The sequence below is a fragment of the Saimiri boliviensis genome, chromosome 10 (genome assembly GCF_048565385.1).
Source record: "Saimiri boliviensis isolate mSaiBol1 chromosome 10, mSaiBol1.pri, whole genome shotgun sequence".
Lineage (NCBI taxonomy): Eukaryota > Metazoa > Chordata > Mammalia > Primates > Cebidae > Saimiri > Saimiri boliviensis.
This window is the reverse complement of record NC_133458.1, coordinates 10,451,812-10,477,100: the sequence shown is the minus strand read 5'-3', so window position 1 is coordinate 10,477,100 and position 25,289 is coordinate 10,451,812. Positions and strand designations below refer to the sequence as shown.

The 25,289-nt window shown below is 41.0% G+C and overlaps 1 protein-coding gene across 2 annotated transcripts in view; it reads left to right on the top strand.

The window, feature by feature from the left end:
* CNTNAP2 (contactin associated protein 2) overlaps window positions 1–25,289 on the top strand; it is a 2,246,749-nt gene that overhangs the window by 1,718,673 nt on the left and 502,787 nt on the right. The window lies entirely within an intron of this gene.

The window sequence follows — 25,289 nt, the reverse complement described above, 5'->3', positions numbered from 1 at the left end:
TTTGAAAAGTGCTATAATAATACAATCATAGGTTAGAAAGGTTTGGAACTAACCCAGTTGAAAAATGTCAGGAACATACTGAAAAATATAAAAGTAGAAAGAGGTCAGTGCGACAAGGGTGTGCATTTAGAAACAGACTGACGCATAATTGATGTGTTCATATATTATTCAGAGAGGAAAATAATGAGCCATGTTGTAGACGGTGATTTGCATTATAAAATATGCTGTGTAACCATAGCAGGATGGCCATGGGCGGGAAGCCAGTGTGGACCCCGGTGAGAGGGCACACAATGAACAGCCTCCTACGGGAGGCACAGCCGGCTCCTGAAATGTTTGCGTTGGGGATCTGGACCAAAAAAACAAAAAGAGAGAGAGAGAGAAGGGGAAAAAGAAAAAAAAAGAAAAAAAAAGAAAAAATCATTCTTTCCTCTTGTCTTCAGTAAGTGCTTGCCTGTCTACTTTTCTTTCATACCTGGAATTGTTTATAACTCTGATACAAATCAGTTCAAGGAAGATCTATTTCTGGTTTCTTCCATCCCTCTGCTGGCTTTTGTTCTGCCTTGCAGTAAATGACTGCATCTGTGTCGGTTAACAGATAAAGATAAGATCAGCTGCCGTTCTTTGTGAAGAAGAGAGGCTCCAGAAGTTTAGGTGGAAGATTATAAACCTACATGTGATTCTTGGCAGAAGCACATATCGAGTTGCCAGCTTTCTACATTTTTAGAAGTGTTGAGAGCCTCCATTTCTGCTGCTGGGCAGCTGTGCACATAACCAACCACAGTCATGCATTTCCCCATATGCCCAGCCATGGTTTTCTTCAATCTACCTAGGTATTGTGTTTTTTTCAAGGACGGTTTACAAGACAAATTCATTACACCAGTTAACCAAAAACTAATTCTGAGAATGTAACATTATATGAATTTCAGGTAGGATGTCTGCTTACTTTCTGAAAGTTACATTTCTTCTAGTAAATGAAACAAATTACAAAGACTATTTCAATGGCTTAGAATGTGTGTGTATATGTGTGTAAGATACTTGTAAATAGCTATCATTAATCTTTCATTATGGATTATTGTAAAGAAGAGGTCATTCGAATTTTTATTTCTTTGAAAGGTATATCTATACACAGATAAACACACTGTATACAAAGATTGGAAGTTGGAAATGAAGTTAAAAGGGCACGGGCTTTGAAGTTAACCTTTCATTCATTCATTCAGTCAATCAGTCATCTAATCAGTCATTCATTCAACAAATATTGATCAAACGCTGGTGAGTCAGGGACTCGTCTAGGCACTGGGGATAAAACAGCGAATGCAAAGAAGAAGAATCCCTGTCGTGAATCAAATTCTTGGTCTTGTTGCCTTTTAGTACTAGTTGTGTGTTCTTAAGCAAGCCAGGCAGACCCTCCCCCATCCATTTGTCTATCCAACATTAATTCCTTGCCTCTTCAGGAAGTTGACTTTGGGTGCAGCCTCCCCAGCTAGGAGAAGTGGGAACACACTCCCAACTGGTTCCTTGTGCAGGCAGCCCAGAGTGCCCTGCCACCATCACCTTGTCCTACCACAGAGGAGAGCAGAGGGATTCGGGAAGAGGAAGATCCAGTACCTGCACCTAAGTGAACTTCATTTTTGTCAGACATCATGCTAAGTTCTAGGGATACAATGATGAATAGACATACTCTTTGTCTTCAGGAGCTCCAGAACTAGTTGAAGGAAACATACACATGAACACACAAATACAACACAGTCAGTGCTCTGAGGAAGGTGTGTGCAAGATACAACAAAAACTAATGGAAGAAACTTTTAATGTAACTGAAGGAGTAAAGGAAGGAATCCATAACATCTTGGAGGGAGAGGCATACTTTAAAGATAAGTAAGACCAAGAGCCCTAAGACACTTGCCCTTGCATGGTGGTCTTGGAGAAGAAGCATGAATGACTAAGCTGGGCCAGGCTAGGGAACTCTCTGTGCAGTTGACAGTTTTGAAAATATTAAGCTTTCCGTTTTTAAAACATTAAGTTTAAAGCACCAGCATGGCATCCCTGTCTAAGCCTTGAAGGCTACCATTAGTAGAATTAGAGGTTGAAAAGATAGATTTGGTTTTTTTTTTTTCTGAGATGAAGTCTCACTCTGTCACCCAGGCTGGAGTGCAGTGGCACGATCTCGGCTTACTGCAACCTCCACCTCCTGGGTTCAAGCCATTCTCCTGCTTCTATTGGCACCTGACACCACGCCCAACTAATTTTGGTGTTTTTAGTAGAGATGAGGTTTCACCATGTTGACCAAGCTGGTCTCCAACTCTTGACCTCAAGTGATCCACCCTCAGCCTCCCAAAGTGCTAAGATTACAGGCATGAGCCACCATGCCTGGCCGAGATTTTTTTTTTTAAGACGGGATTTCACATGTTGGTCACGCTGGTCTTGTACTCCTGACCTCAGGTTATCCGCCCGCCTCGGCCTCCCAAAGTACTGGGATTACAGACCTGAGCCACCACACCTGACTGATAGATTTTTTTTTTTTTTTTTTTTTTTTTTTTTTTGAGACAAAGTATTACTCTGTTGCATAGGCTGGAGTGCAGTGGCATGATCTCAGCAATCCTCCTGCCTCAGCCTCCCAAATAGCTGAGACTAAAGGTGCCCACCACCATGCCCGGCTAATTTTTGTATTTTTAGTAGAGTTGGGGTTTCACCATGTTGGCCAGGCTGGTCTTGAACTCCTAACCTCAAGTGATCCACCTGCCTCAGACTCCCAGAGTGTTGGGATTATAGGCATGAGTCACTCCACTTGGCCCCAAGATAGATTTTTAAAGATATATATTAGCCTCTGAAGCCATTTCGAAGAAAATGTCTGAATTCAGATCACAGATTAGAAGACATTCCATTCCACCCTCACTCACAGACCTCCTCCTCTGGCAAGCTTTGATTGAGTTCGAACATTTCAGAGATACTCAGGGACTTTGACGCTGCTGATATTTTGCTCTCTTCTGGCTTAGCAGCAGCTAAGACATTCCACTGCTTTGTTTCTATAAAGTTTGTCTAATATTTCATAAGAAAGCACTATAGCTTGAACAAACTGAAAAATATAATGAATATTTTTTATAATAAATGGCTCTTAAAATGATCTTCCCTTTTTTAGTATAAGAAAGAATGCTCTTGGAGGAGTCTTCTTGATCTTCGAATTCACCAGCACCTGGCAAAGGCCTTCCCTCATATGTGGAAGCTTTAGTTATTTGGGAAGGTATGGGGTTGCTTCTAGAAACACTTTCTAAAGCTCTTAGGAGCATTGAAGAAAGTTGAGCCTGAAGTGGGAAGATTTTATATCCAGGCCCAGATTTGCCACTTTTAGGGGACGCTTTTAACCTCTCTGAAACTTGATTTATTATCTGTGTAGTAAAAATAAATCTCGTCAAATTTTTGTGATCATTAAGTAGAGTTGTCGTGGACCGTCCGGACGGGTAGGCACGTCTGCCCGGGGGTCTCTCGACCTGCAAGAGGGTCCCAATACCTGGAAGAGGGAGTGCGCCTGAGAAAATAATAAAGACAGAGAGAGAGAAAGCGAGGCGTCTGGAGGGCTGATAGGCTGTGCCTAAACAGCAAATTTTATTTTTCAAATGTCAGGAATAAATACATTTTCTTGGCTTTGGTTTACGTCATAGTAAGAGGAATGTAAATGTATGCCTCACATGGCCTATACAATAGAGAAGTCAGATATGCGATCAATTGTTGTAAAAAGTAACAAAATTTTCTACAATCACAAAGTTTGTTTATATCTAAACATCATCCACCAGACTTGTTTATATCAAAACATTATTCAGGAGACTTGTTTATATCAAAACATTATTCAGGAGACTTGTTTATATCAAAACATTATTCAGGAATCTCTGAGTCAGGAATCAAAGCCATCCCTTATGGTGGCATTTTGCTTTGCAAATATCGACAGTTAAACCATTATCTAGGGTACAAGGCAGTTAGGCAAGTAAAGGTTAAAACTTATTCTTAAAGTCATAAAAAGGTCATAGCAGGAACTGGTTGCTGGTAGGGGGTTACTCGGTCTAGCAGCAACGCATAGTTTTAGGCCCAAACGATACTGTGGTTGATATTAGAAACTGATCATTCATCTTTCAGTTCCTATGTTTCCGGATAGCTCGACTGCCTCCAGTAGGAAACTGTGTTTGGGATCAAACTCACCGTATAGTGAGACTCACGCCTTTTAGGGGTCTCACACGGTAGTGTTCCCCACATAGAGTATAGAATATAAAACATTCTATAAAATATACTATACAGGATAGTTCTTTGCAATTTTATTGCAATTCTTTATTTATTTATTTATTTATTTATTTATTTATTTATTTATTTATACACAGAGTCACTTTGTCAACCAGGCTAGGGTAGTGTGATCTGGGCTCACTGCAACCTCTGTCTCCTGGGTTCAAACTAGTCTCATGCCTCAGCCTCTTGAGTACCTGGGATTACAGGCACACATCACCATGCCAAGTGTTTTTTGGGTGTTATTTTTTTATTTTTTTATTTTTTTATTTTTAGTAGAGATGAGGTTTCACCATGTTGGCTAGGCTGGTCTTCTATATATATATATATATAAAATTGCATTTTAGGTTTTGGGGTACATGTGAAGAACATGCAAGTTTGTTGCATAGGTACACACATGGCAGTGTGGTTTGCTGCCTTCCGTCCCCTCACCTGTATCTGTCATTCCTCCCCATGCTATCTCTTCCCACCTTCCCACCCCCCGTCCCTCCCCCATTTCCCCCCAACGGACCCCAGTGTGTAGTGCTCCCCTCCCTGTGTCCACGTGTTCTCACTGTTCAACACTCGCCTATGAGTGAGAATATGCGGTGTTTGATTTTCTGCTCTTGTGTCAGTTTGCTGAGAATGATGGTTTCCAGGTTCATCCATGTCCCTACAAAGGACGTGAACTCATTGTTTTTGATGGCTGCGTAATATTCCATGGTGTATATGTACCACATTTTCCCTATCCAGTCTATCATCGTTGGGCATTTGGGTTGGTTCCAGGTCTTTGCTATTGTAAACAGTGCTGCAATGAACATTCGTGTGCACGTGTCCTTATAGTAGAATGATTTATAATCCTTTGGATATATACCCAGTAATGGGATTGCTGGGTCAAATGGAATTTCTATTTTTAGGTCATTGAGGAATTGCCACACTGTCTTCCACAATGGTTGAATTAACTTACATTCCCACCAACAGTGTAAAAGTGTTCCTATTTCTCCACATCCTCTCCAGCATCTGTTGTTTCCCGATTTTTTAATGATCACCCTTCTAACTGGTGTGAGATGGTATCTCAATGTGGTTTTGATTTGCATTTCTCTGATGACCAGTGATGATGAGCATTTTTTCATATGTTTGTTGGCCTCCTGTATGTCTTCTTTTGTAAAGTATCTGTTCATATCCTTTGCCCATTTTTGAATGGGCTTGTTTGTTTTTTTTCTTGTAGATCTGTTTTCGTTCTTTGTAAATTCTGGATATCAGCCCCTTGTCAGATGGGTAGACTGCAAAAATTTTTTCCCATTCTGTTGGTTGCCGATTCACTCTACTGACTGTTTCTTTTGCCGTGCAGAAGCTGTGGAGTTTGATTAGGTCCCATTTGTCTATTTTGTCTTTTGTTGCCCTTGCTTTTGGCGTTTTGGTCATGAAGTCCTTGCCTACGCCTATGTCCTGAATGGTTTTGCCTAGATTTTCTTCTAGAGTTTTTAAGGTGTTAGCTCTGATGTTTAAGTCTTTAATCCATCTGGAGTTAATTTTGGTGTAAGGTGTCAGGAAGGGGTCCTGTTTCTGCATTCTGCACATGGCTAGCCAGTTTTCCCAACACCATTTATTAAACAGGGAGTCCTTTCCCTATTGCTTGTTTTTGTCAGGTTTGTCGAAGATCAGATGGTTGTGGGTATGTTGTATTTCCTCTGAGGCTTCTGTTCTGTTCCATTGGTCTGTATCTCTGTTTTGGTACCAGTACCATGCTGTTTTGATTACTGTAGCCTTGTAGTATAGTTTGAAGTCCGATAGTGTGATGCCTCCTGCTTTGTTCTTTTTGCTTAGAATTGACTTGGCTATGTGGGCTCTCTTTCAGTTCCATATGAAGTTTAAGGTGTTTTTTTCCAGTTCTGTGAAGAAGGTCTTTGGTAGTTTGATGGGAATAGCATTGAATCTGTAAATTACTTTGGGCAGTATGGCCATTTTCACGATGTTGATTCTTCCTAACCATGAACATGGAATGTTTCTCCATCTGTTTGTGTCCTCTCTTATTTCGTTGAGCAATGGCTTGTAGTTCTCCTTGAAGAGGTCCTTTATGTTCCTTGTTAGTTGTATTCCTAGGTATTTTATTCTCTTTGTAGCAATTGTGAATGGCAGTTCGTTCTTGATTTGGCTCTCTTGAAGTCTATTACTGGTGTATAGGAATGCTTGTGATTTTTGCACGTTGATTTTGTATCCTGAGACTTTGCTGAAGTTGTTTATCAGTTTCAGGAGATTTTGGGCTGAGATGATAGGGTCTTCCAGATATACAATCATGTCATCTACAAATAGAGACAATTTGATTTTCTCCTTTCCAATTTGGATACCCTTTATTTCTTTTTCTTGCCTGATTGCTCTGGCTAGAACTTCCAGTACTATATTGAATAGGAGTGGTGAGAGAAGGCATCCTTGTCTAGTGCCAGACTTCAAAGGGAATGCTTCCAGTTTTTCCCCATTCAGTATGATATTGGCTGTTGGTTTGTTGTAAATAGCTTTTATTGTTTTGAGATACGTTCCATCAATACCTAGTTTATTGAGGGTTTTTAGCATAAAGGGCTGTTGAATTTTGTCAAAGGCCTTCTCTGCATCAATTGAGATAATCATGTGGTTTTTGTCTTTGGTTCTGTTTATGTGGTGAATTACATTTATGGACTTGTGTATGTTGAACCAGCCTTGCATCCCCGGGATGAATCCTACTTGATCATGGTGGATGAGCTTTTTGATATGCTGTTGCAATCGGCTTGCCAGTATTTTATTGAAGATTTTTGCATCTATGTTCATCATGGATATTGGCCTGAAATTTTCTTTTCTTGTTGAGTCTCTGCCGGGTTTTGGTATCAGGATGATGTTTGTCTCGTAAAATGATTTGGGAAGGACTCCCTCTTTTTGGATTGTCTGGAATAGTTTCAGAAGGAATGGTATCAGCTCCTCTTGGTATATCTGGTAGAATTCGGCTGTGAACCCATCTGGACCTGGGTTTTTTTTGGGTGGTAGGCTCTTTATTGCTGCCTCGACTTCAGACCTTGGTATTGGTCTATTCAGGGTTTCGGCGTGGGAGGATGCTGGTGTCCAGGAATTTATCCATTTCTTCCAGGTTTACTAGTTTATGTGCATAGAGTTGTTTGTAATAATCTCTGATGATGGTTTGGATTTCTGTGGAATCTGTGGTGATATCCCCTTTATCGTTTTTTATTGCATCAATTTGATTATTTTCTCTTTTCTTTTTAGTTAATCTGGCTAGTGGTCTATTTTGTTGATCTTTTTGAAAAACCAGCTCCTGGATTTATTGATTTTTTGAAGAGTTTTTTGTGTCTCTATTTCCTTCAGTTCTGCTCTGATCTTCATTATTTCCTGTCTTCTGCGAGGTTTTGAGTTTTTTTGATCTTGCTCCTCTAGCTCTTTCAATTTTGATGATAGGGTGTCAATTTTAGATCTCTCCTTTCTTCTCATGTGGGCACTCATTGCTATATATTTTCCTCTAGAGACTGCGTTAAATGTGTCCCAGAGATTCTGGTATGTTGTGTCTTCATTCTCATTGGTTTCAAAGAACATCTTTATTTCTGCCTTCATTTCATTGTTTATCCAGTCAACATTCAAGAGCAAGTTGTTCAGTTTCCATGAAGCTGTGTGGTTCTGAGTTAATTTCTGCATTCTGAGTTCTAACTCGATTGCACTGTGGTCTGAGAGACTGTTTGTTATGATTTCTGTTCTTTTGCATTTGCTGAGGAGTGATTTATTGCCAATTACGTGGTCAATTTTAGAGTAGGTGTGATGTAGTGCTGAAAAGAATGTATATTCTGTGGATTTGGGGTGGAGAGTTCTGTAAATGTCTATTAGGTTTGCTTGTTCCAGGTCTGAGTTCAGGTCCTGGATATCCTTGTTGATTTTCTGTCTGGTTGATCTGTCTAATATTGACAATGGGGTGTTAAAGTCTTCCACTATTATTGTGTGGGAGTCTAAGTCTCTTTGTAAGTCATTAAGAACTTGCCTTATGTATCTGGGTGCTCCTGTATTGGGTGCGTATAAATTTAGGGTAGTTAGCTCTTCTTGTTGCAGTGATCCTTTTACCATTATGTAATGTCCATCTTTGTCTCTTTTGATTTTTGTTGCTTTAAAGTCTATTTTATCAGAGATGAGAATTGCAACTCCTGCTTTTTTTTGCTCTCCATTTGCTTGGTAGATCTTCCTCCATCCCTTTATTTTGAGCCTTTGTGTATCCTTGCATGTAAGATGGGTTTCCTGGATACAGCACACTGATGGGTTTTGGCGTTTTATCCAATTTGCCAGTCTGTGTCTTTTGATTGGGGCATTTAGTCCATTGACATTTAGGGATAGTATTGTTATGTGTGAATTTGATGCTGTTATTTTGACACCACCTGGATGTTTTGTTGGTTAGTTGATGCAGATTCTTGATTGTGTTGATGCTCTTTTACCATTGGGTGTGTTTTTGGAGTGGCTGGTACTGGTTGTTCCTTTATATATGTACAGCCTCTTTCAGGAGTTCTTGTAGAGCAGGTTTGGTGGTGATGAAATCTCTGAGTGCTTGCTTGTTCACAAAGGATTTTATTTTTCCTTCACTTATGAAGCTGAGTTTGGCTGGATAGGAGATTCTGGGTTGAAAGTTCTTTTCTTTAAGGATGTTGAATATTGGTCCCTAATCTCTTCTGGCTTGTAGGGTTTCTGCTGTGAGTCTAATGGGCTTCCCTTTGTGGGTAACCTGACCTTTCTCTCTGGCTGCCCTTAGCATTTTCTCTTTTATTTCAACCCTGGTGAATCTGACGATTATGTGCCTTGGGGTTGCTCTTCTTGAGGAATATCTTTGTGGTGTTCTCTGTGTTTCCTGGATTTGAATATTGGTCTGCCTTGCTAGGTTGGGGAAGTTTTCCTGGATAATATCCTGAAGAGTATTTTCAAGCTTGGATTCATTCTCTTCATCACATTCAGGTACACCTATCAAACGTAGATTAGGTCTTTTCACATAGTCCCACATTTCTTGAAGAATTGTTCATTCCTTTTTGTGCTTTTTTCTCTGTTCTTGCCTTCTCTTTTTATTTCATTGAGTTGATCTTCGACCTCTGATATCCTTTCTTCTGTTTGGTCAATTCGGCTGTTGAAGCTTGTGCATGCTTCACGAAGTTCTTGTGTTGTGTTTTTCAGCTCCATCAATTCACTTATATTCCTCTCTATGCTATCCATTCTCGTTAGCATTTCGTCCAATCTTTTTTAAGGTTCCTAGTTTCTTTGTGTTGGGTTAGAACATGTTCTTTTAGCTCACTGTAGTTTCTTACTACCCACCTTCTGAAGTCTGATTCTGTCATTTCTTCACCCTCCTCCATCGGTCTGGTTCCCTTGCTGGTGAGGAGTTGTGATCCCTTTTAGGAGGAGAGGTGTTCTGGTTTAGGAGTTTTCATCCTTTTTGCGCTGGTTTCTTCCCATTTTTGTGGGTTTATCCACCTTTTGTCTTTGTAGTTACTGTCTTTCAGATTGGGTCTCTGAGTGAGCTTCTAGTTCGTGGAGGCTGAAGTTACTTCTTTTTTTTTTTTTTTTTTTTTAAGCTTTCCTTCTAACAGCCTGGCCCCTCTGCTGTAGGATTGCTAAGGTCCTCTCCAGGCCCTGCTTGCCTGGGGATCACCTGTAGCAGCTGCAGAACAGTAAGGGTTGCTACCAGTTTCCTCTTCCACTATCTTTGTCCCAGAAGGATGCTTGCCTACTGTCAGTCCGTTCTCTCCTTTATGAGGTGAGTCTTTGGATCTATGGGGGTCAGGGAGCTACTTGAGGAGACAGTCTATCTTTTATTGGGGCTTAAGTCCTGAGCTGTGAGCTCCGTTGTTCATTCAGAGCTGCTGGGCAGGTACATTTAGGTCTGCTGCAGCTGAACTCAGAAAGCACTTTTTGTTCCCAGGTGCTCTGTCCCAGGGAGTTGGGGCTTTATGAGTTTCCATTGCACTACTGCCTTTTTTGATTTTTCTTTCAGGTCTGACCCACCCAGATAGCAGCACGCCTAGCCACTGCCTGCCCGCAGAGGCTTTGCTGAGCTGCTGTAGGCTCCACCCAGCTGCTCTGTGCTCTTCCCTGCAGTCCTGTTTATATGGGTATAGTTAGAACTGTCTCGGCAACTGTGGCCCTGCCTCTGCTATGGCAGACTCTCTCTGTTGTGGCAGGTTGCCTCGGCAACGGCGGCCTGCCTCTGTAGTGGTGGAGAGTCTCAGTAATGGTGGAAGCCCCTCCCCCACCGAGCCGGACCATCCCAGGTTCAGCTGTCCTTGCTTTGAAACACTCAACCCAGAGGGTTTCCAATTACTGTTTTTGTTTTCCTTGTTGTGGGGGTCAGAGGTGGGACCAAGCGAGCCTGATCACCTGGCTCCCTGACTCAGAGTCTTTTAAGTTGAACGACCCCGCGTTCCAGTCGCTTGTTGAAAAGGCGCCAGGATCTCCCGTGCTGCGACTCACTGAGTCGGCTCCAACAGCGGCGCCGGCTCCTGGCAGATTTTTTGCCTAGGAATTTCCTGGCCTGGCTCGCTATTTCAGATGAATGGGCAACTCTGCCGTCTCAGGGCTCCGATCGCCAGCTAAGAGGGCTCCCAGACCAGTGGCTTTTGTTCGGAGAACCACAGCAACAGGGTGTGGTCACAGCAGCCGCGCGGGCCGGGACTGCGGCGCTGGTGACCCCTCTGCCTGGGTATCTCCTGGTCTGTGGGCAATAAAAATTCATCTGGAAATGCAGCGTCCACTCACCCTCTGCACTTTCAGCGGGAGCTGAAGTCCTGAGCTGTTCTTAGACGGCCATCTTCCCAGTATTGTGCCAGGCTGGTCTTGAACTCCTGGCCTCAAGTGATCCACCCACCTCAGCTTCCCTCAAAGTGCTGGGATTACAGGCATAAGCCACCACAACTGGCCCTCATCACAATTCTTAGTGACTCCTAAATGAAAATAATAAATGAAAGCAAACTGTGGAAAGCAGGCCCCTTCACGCTCTTGACCTGCTTTGTAGCTGGCCTCAACTCTAATTCCACAATGCCACATGCAGATGTTATGAAATAGGCTTTACTGGAGAAAGTTATAAATCAAGGATTATCAAAAGAAGAGCAGGTCCAGGTCTCCAATCCCATCATCCCTCAGGGAGACGTGCTAGAGCCAGGCTATTCTGCTGAATGCACCAAGGGTGTCCGTCCCCAGGAAGTCCCTGCTTCTCTCCTCACAAAGCAAAACTGATAGCAACTTTGTTATTGGAGGAAAATCAGTTGCATGAAGCTCCAGGCAGTCTGGGTATAGGTGCCTGCTGTTTACAAGTGTGGTCTGGGAGTCATAACCTTTCCAGGAACAGGGAGGAAGCCAAAATCCCTTTTTGAAGCTGACTTTGGCTGTAGCCTCTCTAACTAGGAGAAGTGAGGAGCACTGTCCAGGCAACCTGGAGTGTACTGCCACGATCACTGCTGTTCATTGTTTTTGTTTATCCACAGAGGAGAGCTGGGGATTAAGGGAAATAAAAATTTAGTGCATACATCCAAATGAAACTCACATATGGTAAACCACATTTGTTGTTACCTAATAAAGGTTCTATTAGATTTCATGCTTTTAGATGCAGTGTCCAGTTAAGAAAGCTATTTTCAGTAATCTTAATCACAAAGCATCACTGGATTAACATGAACTGAGACCAAAATGAGTACAAAGTACCTTTGCCATTTCCTCTCTGTGTGAGCTAAGTCAGGACATTTGACATCTTTGTCTTCTTATCAGTGAAACAGAGATAGATAGTATAGTACTTCCCAAGTCATGTAAGGATCTTGGTAAATTGCTGTCATAAATGGATGTTTAAAATTACAGTAATATATATTGCTTTTATTATTATTTGAATGTTGAATGGAACCTTGGCTAAAAATCATTTAAAATGTCTTAAATTGCCGGGCGCGGTGGCTCAAGCCTGTAATCCCAGCACTTTGGGAGGCCGAGGCGGGTGGATCACGAGGTCAAGAGATCGAGACCATCCTGGTCAACATGGTGAAACCCCGTCTCTACTAAAAATACAAAAAATTAGCTGGGCATGGTGGCGCGTGCCTGTAATCCCAGCTACTCAGGAGGCTGAGGCAGGAGAATTGCCTGAACCCAGGAGGCGGAGGTTGCGGTGAGCCAAGATCGCGCCATTGCACTCCAGCCTGGGTAACAAGAGCGAAACTCCGTCTCAAAAATAAATAAATAAATAAATAAATAAATAAAATAAAATAAATAAAATGTCTTAAATTACAGATGCATAATCGGGGCCCAGAAAAATTTAAATTACTTTCTAAAAATTATATTACAAATGATGAGTAGAGAGAAAACAAGGATAAACATCTCCAAACACCTAAGCCAGTGTTCTTCCACAATATCATGATCAAGAAAGCTATTTTATGTTGTTTTTATCTGTCCTTCTAATGATTTGGGAACGTAATTTTTTAACTAGCTTATACATAAGCTTTAAAGCTTATACCACAGATCACATTATATGTTCTTTTTCTAAGAACTCTAAAACTTAGATTGAATACTTTTATTTACTAGAGTAAAATGCATAAAAATGGAGCCAGGATAAATAAGATTGTAGCTCAGAGCATGATTGGGTCTCACAATGAAGCTGCAATGGCCTGTTAGTGTGATCGCCATCTTAATAATTGCCTGATTATCTATGCTGTTAGAAGTTTTGCACAGTTATTTCTGAGATTGAATGTCATTTAACATTTATGATTTACTATTCACAGCAATAGTAAATATTCTCACCTACGGTGCCAGAAGTCTAATTACACGAGCCTTGGTCTCAGCTAAGTGCCCACTGCTGGGTAATTCCTGGTCTCTTGCAGCCTGACTCAATGAGCTAAATCATCATATCTGAAATTAGCAATTCCAAAATGGAATTATCAGGGAAAGAATTGTCATTCATTGTGTGAGTACCCTTCTCTCATTGTAGAATTTCTGGCTAGCTATATCCTGGCCAACATAGGCACATCCATGGTGGGAAATCAGTGAAGTGAAAAGCCATTAGCACAGTCTTTGTGTTACAATTAGTTAGCAGTTCCCACCTCAGCATTAGAAAAGCCAGTCAAATACTAGCAGTTGTGCTCCTTTCACTGACCCTAAATGGCATTGGCTGGTCTATCAGGCTTTTTCTTCTTGGGCCAAAAATAATCCATGACCAAACTGGTTTTGGATTTTTTATTATTATTATTATTTTATTTTAAGACAGAGTCTCGCTCTGTTGCCCAGGCTGGAGTGCAGTGGCATGATCTTGGCTCACCACAACCTCTGCCTCCTGGGTACAAGCAGTTCTTCTGCCTCAGCCTCCCAAGTAGCTGGGATTATAGATGCATGCCACCATGCATCGCTAATTTTTGTGTTTTTAGTAGAGACGGGGTTTCGCCATGTTGGCCAGCGTGGTCTCACACTCCTGACCTCCTGATCCACCCTCCTCTGCCTACCAAAGTGGTGGGATTACAGTTGTGGGCCACCGTGCCCGGCCATGGCCAACTTTTATAGCAGCTGAGGGGCGTTAACTAAAGGATATCTTCAAAATTTCAAAACCAGGAACATATTTATTTGGTTAGGTCAGCTTACTATCCAACACCTAATTTTGAATATTCTAAAAAATAATCATCATGAATTTTTTTCTTTGTTAATAAGAAACTTGATGGAATCTTAGTGACTTATTTTTTCATGACGTTTTAGAGTGCTCTTTACTCAAAGTGAAATATTTATATGTGTATTGTCATTCGTCATATTGTTTAAATAATAATTTAAACCACTATTTAAATAATAATTTAAACCATGTCAGCCACTGCTCATGTATGTTCCAGGTACTATGTCATTTAAACATCTCATTGACTCTATGACAAAGGCACTACGTATTTTGTCTTTATTTTAGAAATGTGGTAGTTAAGCCCCAGAGAGATTAATTTCTCCCCCAAGGTCATATCGTTAGAAAGCAGTAGGACAGAGATCCAAACTTTGGGAAAGCAGCTTTAGCCTCTTGCTTAGGTATTACACAGCAGGACTGTATTAGTCTGTTCTCGTGCTGCTACACCCAAGACTAGGTAATTTATAAAGGAAAGAGATTTAATGGACTCACAGTTCCACATGGCTGGGGAGGCCTCACAATCACAGCAGAAGGCAAGGGAAAAGTAAAGACACAACTTAAATGGCAGCAGGCAAGAGACTTTGTGCAGGGGACCTCCCGTTTATAATACCATCAGATCTCATGAGACTTCTAACTACCAGGAGAACAGTTTGGGGGAAACCGCCCCTATGATTCAGTTTATCTCCACCTGGTTCTGCTCTTGACATATGGGGATGATTACACCTCAGGGTGAGCTTTGGGTGGGGACACAGCCAAACCATATCAAAGATGTAAGTGCTGCATAAATGTTTAGCATGTGTACTATATACAGTACAATGTCATTTGTTTTCCAATTTTTTATTGTGGTAAATGCAAATAACATAAAATGAACTATCTTAACAATTTTTAATTTTACGATTCAGTGGTATTAAATGCATTCATTTTGTTGTGCAGTCATTACCACCATTCATCTCCAGAGCTCTTTTTACCTAGCAAAACTGAAACGCTATACCCATTGAACAGTAATTCCCCATTCCCTTCTCCTCCCAGCCCCTGGCCAGTTAACCTTAAATAATAAGTTCAGAAAATGTGATTAAATATAGTTTATTCCAGCTCAAAGCCTGAGGATAGCCACCAGGGAAACACCAACTCCAAGCGAATGGGGTCAGCTTTCCAAAGTGGGGAAATTAAGGTTTCACTTACATAGGCAGAGATAGAGAAGGTTAACAGGGTCGTAACATTTTCCATATAAGGCCAGCACAGTTGTTACAGTAATTTGATTGGTTACAGTTTGCTAAGTTCCAAGGAAGATTGCTTTAACATTCTGTCAGGAGGGGTAATGGTCTTGAGGGGTCTTATTTCTGGAACCATTTGGTCTTTCTAATCATTTACAGGACAGGAATGAGGAAGAGATTTAATCTGTAATCGGAGAAGCAGAAGTTGCAGCTGCATGTCCCATGACTCAGGCCATATAACACATTTCTCTCAAGGCTCAAAATAATTTAAAGTTCCAGCCATTTTAGGTTTGAATTACTTAAGTTCACACCACCGTCATTCTGTTTTCTGTCTCTATAATTTTTACTTTAAGGACCTCATGGGAGTGAATCAGATAGTATTTGTCTTTTTGCAGTTGGCTTATTTCCCTTAGTATAATATCCTTAAGGTTCACCTCTCATTGCATGTATTAGAATTTTCCCCCCTTTTAAGATGGAATATTCCATTGTATGGGTAGAATGCATTTTACTTCTTCATTCGTCAAGGGACACTTGGCTTACTTCCACATTTTAGTGACTGTGAATAATGCTGCTAGGAACGTGGTTGTACAGTTTCTTTTTTAACATCTACTTTCACTCATCTCTATAGTGCTCCTGATTTGATTTCTAAAAATCTCTTATTTTAATTTTATATTAAAAGTATTTCTTATCATAAGTAGATACAAATGATTTTCTATGTGACCTAGTTTCGAATCCTAGTTCTATTGCTGGCTAGTTCAGTGACCTTCAACAAGTGATAGAAGCTGTCAATGACTGTTTCCTTAACCACGGCATTTAAATGGCACTCACAACTACCTCACATGGTAGACAGGAAGTTTAAATGAGAGGATACTCATAAGGGAGAAGGCACATCCATATTTTACTAGTAAATGCTCAAGAAATATTGATTCCAATTACCCACGCCCACGCCCATGCCCGTGCAGATAAGGGCTAGCTCATGGGTTCCCGAGGAGCAGCCTCTTAGGTATTCAAGAACAACTCATCGGGCTCCTCCGTTCTGACCCTCTTGCCTGCATGCCTTGCTGCCGCCCTGCTGCTGACACTACCCTCCTGAGATCCTTATTCTGCCAGCTGCAGCTGTCTCAGCCTGTGACAATCACTGATGCCCTTATGGTGGGGAGAGGGCTACCTAGTCAACCTCAGTGCAGTGGAAACCAAGCTGTGGCTTTCAGCAAGACTTGACAAGGATTGCAGCTAACAGAAATATCACACTGAGAATCCTGCAACTGCTTCCTGAAACAGTCACTCTTCAAGACCAGGCAGGAGTCCAACCCCTGAGACCCTGCTGAGCTCCCAGTGAAGCCTCCCAGGGTTTTTCAACCCTCCTGTCATTAATGAGGCTACTCAGGCATGACTGGGCATTTGAATACAAACAAAACCTCCTCCAGGCCCCAGAGGAAGAAGTACTTCTTCACCCCAACCCCTACCTCAGTTCCTGCAGCAGGAACATTTGCTTCTCAGGCCATTTGATAGTGTAAACATTAAGTCCTTTAAGGAGGAAATTCCCAGCTTAAGCCCCAAAGGTCTGTGTCTATCACCTGGCCTGAACAGGAACGTCGCTGTGGTCTGTTCTGGGACCTGGGTTTGTTGACCGCATTTCTCCAAGCTAAGGTTCCAGTCTTCAGGGGCACCTTCTGTAGGACAACAGTCTAATGCAATGTGTGCAGTGACAATTATCAGTCCCGTTTTATTGTATGATGTCTCCTCATACAGAGAGGAGAAGCAAGCTCCTGCTTCTGTGATTTCATGGGAGAAGAAGCCAAGACAAAAATGTAACACATGCCCAAAGGATAAAAAGGAGTTTCCAGGGATAAGCTAGTTTAAATCCAGATTTTTACAGGGAGGAAGGAGCATCTCTCATACTGCTGGGACAAGGTCCTGCTAAATTTACAGTATTAAACAGAAAAACACTTCACGAGGAATATTCAGATTTAATTCTACCCCCAAATTCAGGACCAATATGGAAGTATTGCCAGACACGTCCGCAGATGAAAAGCCATAGCAGAGATCTCTCAGGAAATAGAAATTCTACCCTCAGTGACAACACTGGAAATCACTTTACAACCACTGCTTCCTTTCCACCTGCTCCCACATTAGACAAAAAAAAACAGAAACCGTTTTTACAGCTTTAGATTTTTAGGGCCCAACAACAGGCATTCAATGAAGGAAATAAAAAGAAACATGGACAACGGATATTTAAAAAGAATTTCTGTTTCATAGGTTTTAAGAAAGGTTTTTAACATCAGTTTGAAAAACAGAAACTTTAGTACAAGAAAGAGGTCACTCCAGGATGGCACTTAGGAGCCTGGCTATAGAGTCCGATGATCTACATTTACGTTCCTTCTAGTAAGAGCTGCTTGTGCGTCAGTTTTGTCTTAGCGTGTCTCCAGAGACGACGTGAGAATCAAAGGACCCGAGTAAGCTGAGCATCATTCTTTGTCCTGCCAGTGGCAACAGGGCTGGAACCACGCCCTCTAGTACACTCTTGGTAGGAATGTAAGACCCGAGGCCCCTTTTTCGAGGGCTATTTGGAAATTACCATCAAAACTGGAGCACTACATTCCTTGACTGAATCCTTCACCATATGTCATGTACCATCTCGAACAAAGACAAATATGTTCTAAGATTGTATATTTCATTCTTTGTGGCAGACAAAACAAAACAAACCCAAATAACCTGTAGACAGCAGACATGTCCATTAATAAGAGTTTCAGAAAATGATGTTATAAGGCTGGCCAAGGAAGAAAGTAGATACATAAACACTTGCATAGAAAGATGGCCAAGATGAAAGTGAAAAAAACAAGTTGACAAAGAGCAGGCATGAGTTTGGTGTTCCTTTAAAAAAAAATGTTTTTAGGCCAGCCACGGTGGTTTGCACCTGTAATCCCAGCACTTTGGGAGGCCGAGGTGGGCAGATCACAAGATCAGGAGTTCAAGAGCAGCCTGGCTAACATAGTGAAACCCTACCTCTACTAAAAATACAAAATTAGTCAGGGATAGTGGTTCATGTCTGTAGTTCCTGCTACTCGGGAGGCTGAGGCAAGAAAATCGCTTGAACCCAGGAGTCAGAGGTTTCAGTGAGCCAAGATTGCAACATTGCATTCCAGCCTGGGCAACAAGAGCAAAACTCCATCTTAAAAAAAATAAATAAATAAATATATATATATATATATATATATATATACACACACACACATACACACACACACACATATATATATATTTATTTATTTATATATATACATATAAATTACATGTATATATATATATATATATAAAATTTTTGAGACAAGGTCTCACTGTGTTGCCCCAACTGGAATGCAGTGGCATGATCTTGGCTCACTGTAGCCTTGACCTCCCCAGGCTCAGGTGATCCTCCCACTTCAGCCTCGCAAGTAGCTGGGTCTACAGGCACACATCACCACACCTGGCTAATTTTTTGTAGAGATGGGGGTCTTGCCATTTTGTCCAGGCTAGTCTCAAACTCCTGGGCTCAAGCAATCCACCCACCTTGGCCTCCAAAAATGCTGGGATTGTAGGTGTGAGCCACTGTGCCCAGCCTGGCATTTTTCTAATGTGTGTAAATCCATAACTTTTATACACGCATAATAATTTCTAGAAAATCTACAAAAGAAACTAACAATTATTATTAACACAATAGATTAAGGATATGGGATTTTATGGAGGACCTGGCTTGTCCCATTGTACATATTATAAGCACTTTGAATTTTTTGCCATGAACACATTTAAACTGAGCAATTGAAGTATTTAAAAGTAGTTTAAAAATTAAAATAAAAAATAATCCTAGCTAGCATCACAGTACATAACAAAACAATTCTAAATCATTATTTTAAGAAAAATCAGATCAAAGACTAATTTTCATCATCCTCAGCAACAAAACCAAAGAAAGCATCTTACTGGCTCTGCTGGCCCCAATATTGGAAGGAATTTCTCCGCATTCTGGAGGATTCCTTTGCTCAGTGGGTGCAGTAAAACTGAGAACATTCATACCATTATCCTTACGACCACATGCAAAACAAAATATTTTTGTCATTGATCTGAATTCTATGGAACTCATGTTTGTGCTCTTAAACCTTTTGGAATCCTGGGGAACAATGACTTTGTGCTTCAATATTCAGTGGTCTTATTCATGCGTATTATAGGAATATGACATTATGAGGAGTACCGAGTGGTACTCTTCTCATTGCTAAACTAACCAAAAATATTGTTGGTATTTAAATAAATGTGTGTGTTCATGCCTGTGTGTGTACGTGTATAAAATAAAATGTTTAAATGGATAACTATCAATATATTTCTTTTCTAGATACATAAATGGAGATGCCCTTCTGATCTCATGAAGGCCATTTTCATTAAATTAAGCTTTATTTAAAGAAAAAAAAGATAATGCTTTACTGGTGGTCTGGGGGAAAAAAAGAAGAAAAAAAAGAACTCTTAATTTTAATCTTATTTAGCCCCAAAGCATGTGTTCCGGTATTAGAACACGGCCAGAGTAGTTTTCAAAAGGGTTGCATCATCCCACGTACTTTATTCCTTATTCTTACTCTACTGTGGTTTACTTGGCAGATTGGATCTATTCTGAAGTTGCATCTTAACAGGAGATTCCTAGAGAGTCTAACAGCTAAACTCTTTTAGAAGCGTAACTACTTTTTAATATGCGGGTCAGGGTTAAGAGCCTCAGGCAAGGGCTTCTGCTCTCTTTCGTTAGGAATTTACCTTGGGGATGAACTAGGAAACTTCAGGAGGCTCATCCAGGCAGGTCCCAGATAGTTCAAACTGCAAAGCTACCTGAAAGCCACTGTGTTTCCGCAGTCCTGTGAGTAAAACACCTATTGGCAATGGGGGTAGGGAAGTGTCCTGTCTCTCCTAGTTCCCCAGAGAAGCATAAAAATGATGTATTATATACTGTCTCGGGGACATTTTGGTGCCAACCCGCTTGGCACAGCATAGAATCCTCCTGTCACCTCGTGGATTGTATCATGACAGAAGGGTAATTGGGCGCCGGAGAAGATGTCAGCAGAGTGTCAATACGGTTTGACCACTGCCCCCAAATAATATTGATGGCAGCAAAGAGAGAGATTAATCAGGTGTGATCCTGTCAAATGTTCAGAGTGTGCTGTGGGTTCTAGAAATAGATACAGCCTACCAACAAAATGTTAAATGAACTTAAAAGAGATGATTTAGTCATTTTGAAAAAAGCAGAACTAAGATTCAAAAGAGCTTTTTATTCCTGAAAAAAATACAGTGGATATTCTATTAGCATTTCTCTCTACATGCTTGAAAAAGAGACAGAGCTGTTATGTTTTCTGGAGAAAAAAAAAATGCATTCTGCCAAAAAAGCAATTATGGAGAAAAGTTCAAATTAAAAGGGATGTCATCAAATCTAAAGAAACATGCAGATGAAGCAATTGTGAAGCACGTTATAACTGTGGACCTGTTTGTTTATTTATTCTGCGTCCCACTGAAAATTCAAATTCCTGACACCTGGAGCTCATCCTCACACCCTCCCTACCAGGCCAGCCACCTCCTCTTATTACCCTCTCTTGATATTAATGATGTTTCCCCACTTGAAATTTCCCACATGTAAAACCCCATTGCCTTATGTACTATCAGTTGGTTGCCATTTTCCTTACATGGATTCTGCCTCCCCTGGGCTTTTCTCAGGCACCTGACCATCTGTGACCACTGCTTTTCTCCTAGTTCTAAATCTAAGCAATGGCATTACAACAATCTCCCAAAATAACTTCCGGGCTTAAAACTCTTATCCTACAACTCTGTCTATAACTGTGGCTATCACTGGCTGCACATTAGAATAACCTGGAAAACTAGAACTGTTGTTTATCATTAGGCCCTGCCTCAGACTAATTAAATCAAAGCCTCTGGGGATCACTTTTGACCATCTTTGATTTTGCAGTTTCCTGAGGTTTCCAGTGTGTAGCAAACGTTAAAAACTATGGACATAGGGCTAGGTTAAGCTGTATATCACAGGAAAATAAATAAACAAGAGTGCCTAAACAAGATGAAAGTTAGTTCCTGTGCATGTAAAACAAGCCAGGTACCTTTCAGCTCTCTGTTCTGGCATTATTCAGATTTGACATCCTCCTCAGTATCCAACATGGCTTCTAGAGCTCCAGCCATTACGTTTCCATTCAAGGCAGAAGGTAGAAACAAGAGAAAAGAGAGCATGCCTTTTCCTCCTAAAAATGACTTTACATACCACTTCCATTTATATATCATTGGCTGGAACTTTAGTTAACCACAACTAGCAGCAAAGATGACTGGGTTCTGTAGCCTTTAACTGGGCATGAATATGCCTTACTAAAAGGGGTACTGTTACCAAGGAAGAAGAGGAAAATGAGCATAAGAGGCAACTAACAGCCTCTGTGGGAAGTGTTAATTCCTCAAAGGGGCCCTGCTAATATGCTAATATCCTGTTCACACCTACAGTAGGTCCCTGTGATCTCCAGGATCAAGTCCAGACTCCTGCAGTGACTAGGCATTTCCAGAGTCCCTCCTGACCTTGCATTCTCTGCTTTACCTCACTCACACTGTGGCTGTTCTAAGAATATTTGTATTTTCTCATTGCTGGTCCTTTACCTATACCTAAAATAATTCTTCACATATCTGCATTTTCAACATCACCTACTTCTGCAGAACCAGCTCCAATTCTCCTTCCCAAGGAAACCTCCCTGCCTTTGCCCATACCCCTCATGTGTAGCAAAAGTCCACGTATTACAGTCTTGCTTCCTGAGGGTCTCAAAGCAAATTACATTTATTTTAAAGTCATTTTCTGTCTTATCTGCAATTATATCCCTGGATATCTGACTTCTCTCTCAAATTACAGGCTTCAGGAGGTCAAGCACCATGCCTCCTGTGTATTATAAGTCATTCATGCCTGTCACTTAGCAGCTACTCAACATCAATTTGCAATTTCAGCCAAATCTGTAGCACTTTAGAGAATCCGTTTTTTGTGTGTATTTATAAACTTTCTTTTTGCATTGAGTCATAAACCCACATAGACATATACTCACCTCTGCTTTTGCCTTTGTACGTGGTTTTAGTTCACACAGCAAAAATTAAAATGTTACTTTATACTCAATAGTGGGGTAAATCATACAAGTCAGGTTTTAAAAAGATAACAGATGTGTACTAACATGTATCTCTATACTCACATAGACATTGACACATGTATACATGTATATTACATGTACACCCTACATTACCAAATGTGATGTATAATAACTTTATTAATTTTTTTGGAAGCATGCTAGTTGTCTCAGGCTAATTTAATGCCTGCTATTAAGGTGAAATAAATTACTGTCTTTTTTTCATCAGGACTAGATGAGGAAAAAACAAACAAAAAACAACTATCTTTATGCAGGAGGAAAAATTCTACAGGCAGAAATACAGGATGTTTGGAAAATTTTTGGAAACGAGCATCTGTGAGGATATTTACCTGCCTGTCCCTGTCAGCCCTGCGAAGGGTGTATCTTTGCCTTAGGTTAATATATTAGGCAGAATAATGGTCCCCAAGACGTTCACATTTCAACTCCCAACACCTGTGAATGTCTTATTTCACATGGCAGAAGGGACTTCGCAGATGCAGTTCAGGATACAGACTCTGAGATGGGAAGATTACCCTGGACTATCAGGGCATGCCAATCTAAGCACATGACTTCTTAAAAGTGGGAAAGGACACTTTCCTGGCTGTGATCAGAAAGAGATGTGATGACAGAAGAAGGCTCAGAGAAATGCTATAATTGCTAGCTTTGAAGGTGGAGGAAGAAATCCATGAACTAAGACATAAAGGCATCCTATACAGGCTGAAAGAGACAAGGAAATTGACTCTCACGGAGGCTCCGGAAAGGAACATTGCCCTGACAACACCTTGATCTTAATCAAGCCAGACCCATGGTCTGAATTCTAACCTACAGAACCATGATAATACATTTGTGAGGTTTTGTTTTTGTTTTTGTTTTGAGACGGATCTCACTGTGTCACCCAAGCTGGAGTGCAGTGGCACAGCCATAACGCACTGCAACCTCAACCTCCCTGGGCTCAGATGATGCTCCCACATCAGCCTTCTGAGTAGCTAGGACTATAAGCATGTGCCACCATGCCTGGCTAATTTTTCTATTTTTTGTGTTTTTCTCCATGCTGCTCAGGCCAGTCTGGAGTTCCTGGGCTTGAGTGATTTGCCCACCCCAGCCTCCCAAAGTGCTAGAGTTATAGGCATGAGCCACCATGTCCCACCACATTTGTGTTGTTTTAAGCTACTTCATTGGTGATAATTTGCTAGGCAGCAATAAAAAATTGTTTTCTTTCTACCGTGGTGATCAAAAAGACCCCGTAAAACTTTATTTTTCCTTTCACAATGGTATAGAGTGAAAGTTCGCTGGTAGAATAGCTTTGCAGAAGCCTTAAAAAATATGTCTATGAAAGTGATTTTGTGGCTAACACCCTGTTCCCCTGCCTGTTCATCACTTGCTGATGCTGAGAGCTTTCAGCCTGTGAGGAGGGTGTGCAGGGTCTTCCTTCAATGATGAGCAGCTCTATCAGTGAGCACTGGTTGTGTGTGCCTACCTGTGATCAGGTCTCCTTCAGACAGATGATTACGTAGTAGTTGGCAGGAAGTTTTTAAACCTCAGAAACATTCATGTATACATCCAATCACTCAGGTCATGTCTGAGTCCCTACTCTATAGCAGGCACAGTCAGACTATCTAGCAGTCCTTGGAAACACAGGGTGAGTGAGTAGTTTTAAGTCATATGCCTCCTGATGAAAGACAGATATAAGAACATGTCTTTGTGATCCCTTCAACATTAAAATTTCACATACATGGTCCTGCTCCTTTTTTTTTCTTTTTTTTTTTTTTTTTAGCAGACAGGCAGAGAAATGATTAGATAATGAAGACTTATTTATTTTTTATTTTCATAATAACTAATGAATTAAAGAGGATCTTATGGACATTATGACCTTTCCCATTGTAACAACCTCGTTTATGGCAGATGCCATTTGCCTGCCTTCCACACCATGCTTAATCTGGCTTCAATCTGTATCTGTGATGTGTTAATCTCCTCATGATCCAGATAGCCTCTTCTCCATTAACAGTGGGGTTTTATAGCCAGGACAGTGCCTGGAAAATTATAAGCATTATTATTTTCTAGTATTACTACTATTATTTTGGAAATGTTTTGGCCAGCTTACTGCATTGCACAGAGCTATCTCATTTCCTAGGGACGCTGTTGCAATAGTCAGTTATAAAACAGACTTTTCTAAAGTCATTTATTTCATTCATTCAATTAAACACCTCATTTTTTAGTTCATGTTATGCAAAAGGTAGTCTGCACAGACTAATGACATTAATAGATGAATGACACCCCTAATATAAGCTTTAGGGTTTTGAGAAGTTACTTTTTTGTTTTTCGGTTTTCGTTTTTGTTTTTTTGAGATCGAGTCTCGCTGTGTTGCCCAGGTTGGAGTGCAGTGGTGTGATCTTGGCTCGCCACAACCTCCCCCTCCCAGGTTCAAGTGATTCTCCTGCCTCAGCCTCCTGTGTAGTTGGGACTACAGGCTCACGCCACCATGCCTGGCTAATTTTTGTATTTTTAGTAAAGATAGGGTTTCACTATGTTGGCCAGCCTGGTCTGGAACTCCTGACCTCATGATCTGCCTGCCTCGGACTCCCAAAGTGCTGGGATTACAGGCGTGAGCCACCATGCCAAGCGAAGTTACTTAACTTTTCTCACCTTGGTTCCTTCATCTTTAAAATGAGAATATTACTTACCTTGTGAAGATTCCTGTATTTATGCCATATGTGTATTGTTTTCTTAGGCTTTTGTACTTTAGAAGTTTGAAAGCCTGATAAACAGGAGCAGTGGACCAAATAGACAAGAAGAGGCAGATCTATACAACAAACATTCATTGAGTGCTCACTATGCAAAGGCAGAATATCAATATGGGAGGGGAATTCAATGGTGAAAACACAGAGTAACACTAAGACATAGGGTGGGATTTTAGAGCACACATTTTGCAAATCGAAGAGAGCTTGTAAATCCCTCTAAGAGCCCTAGTGAAAATTGTTAAGAATGATTCTGGCAAGTCCCATGTTAGCCATATATAAATTATCCCCTTATAGGCTTCTCGTATATATT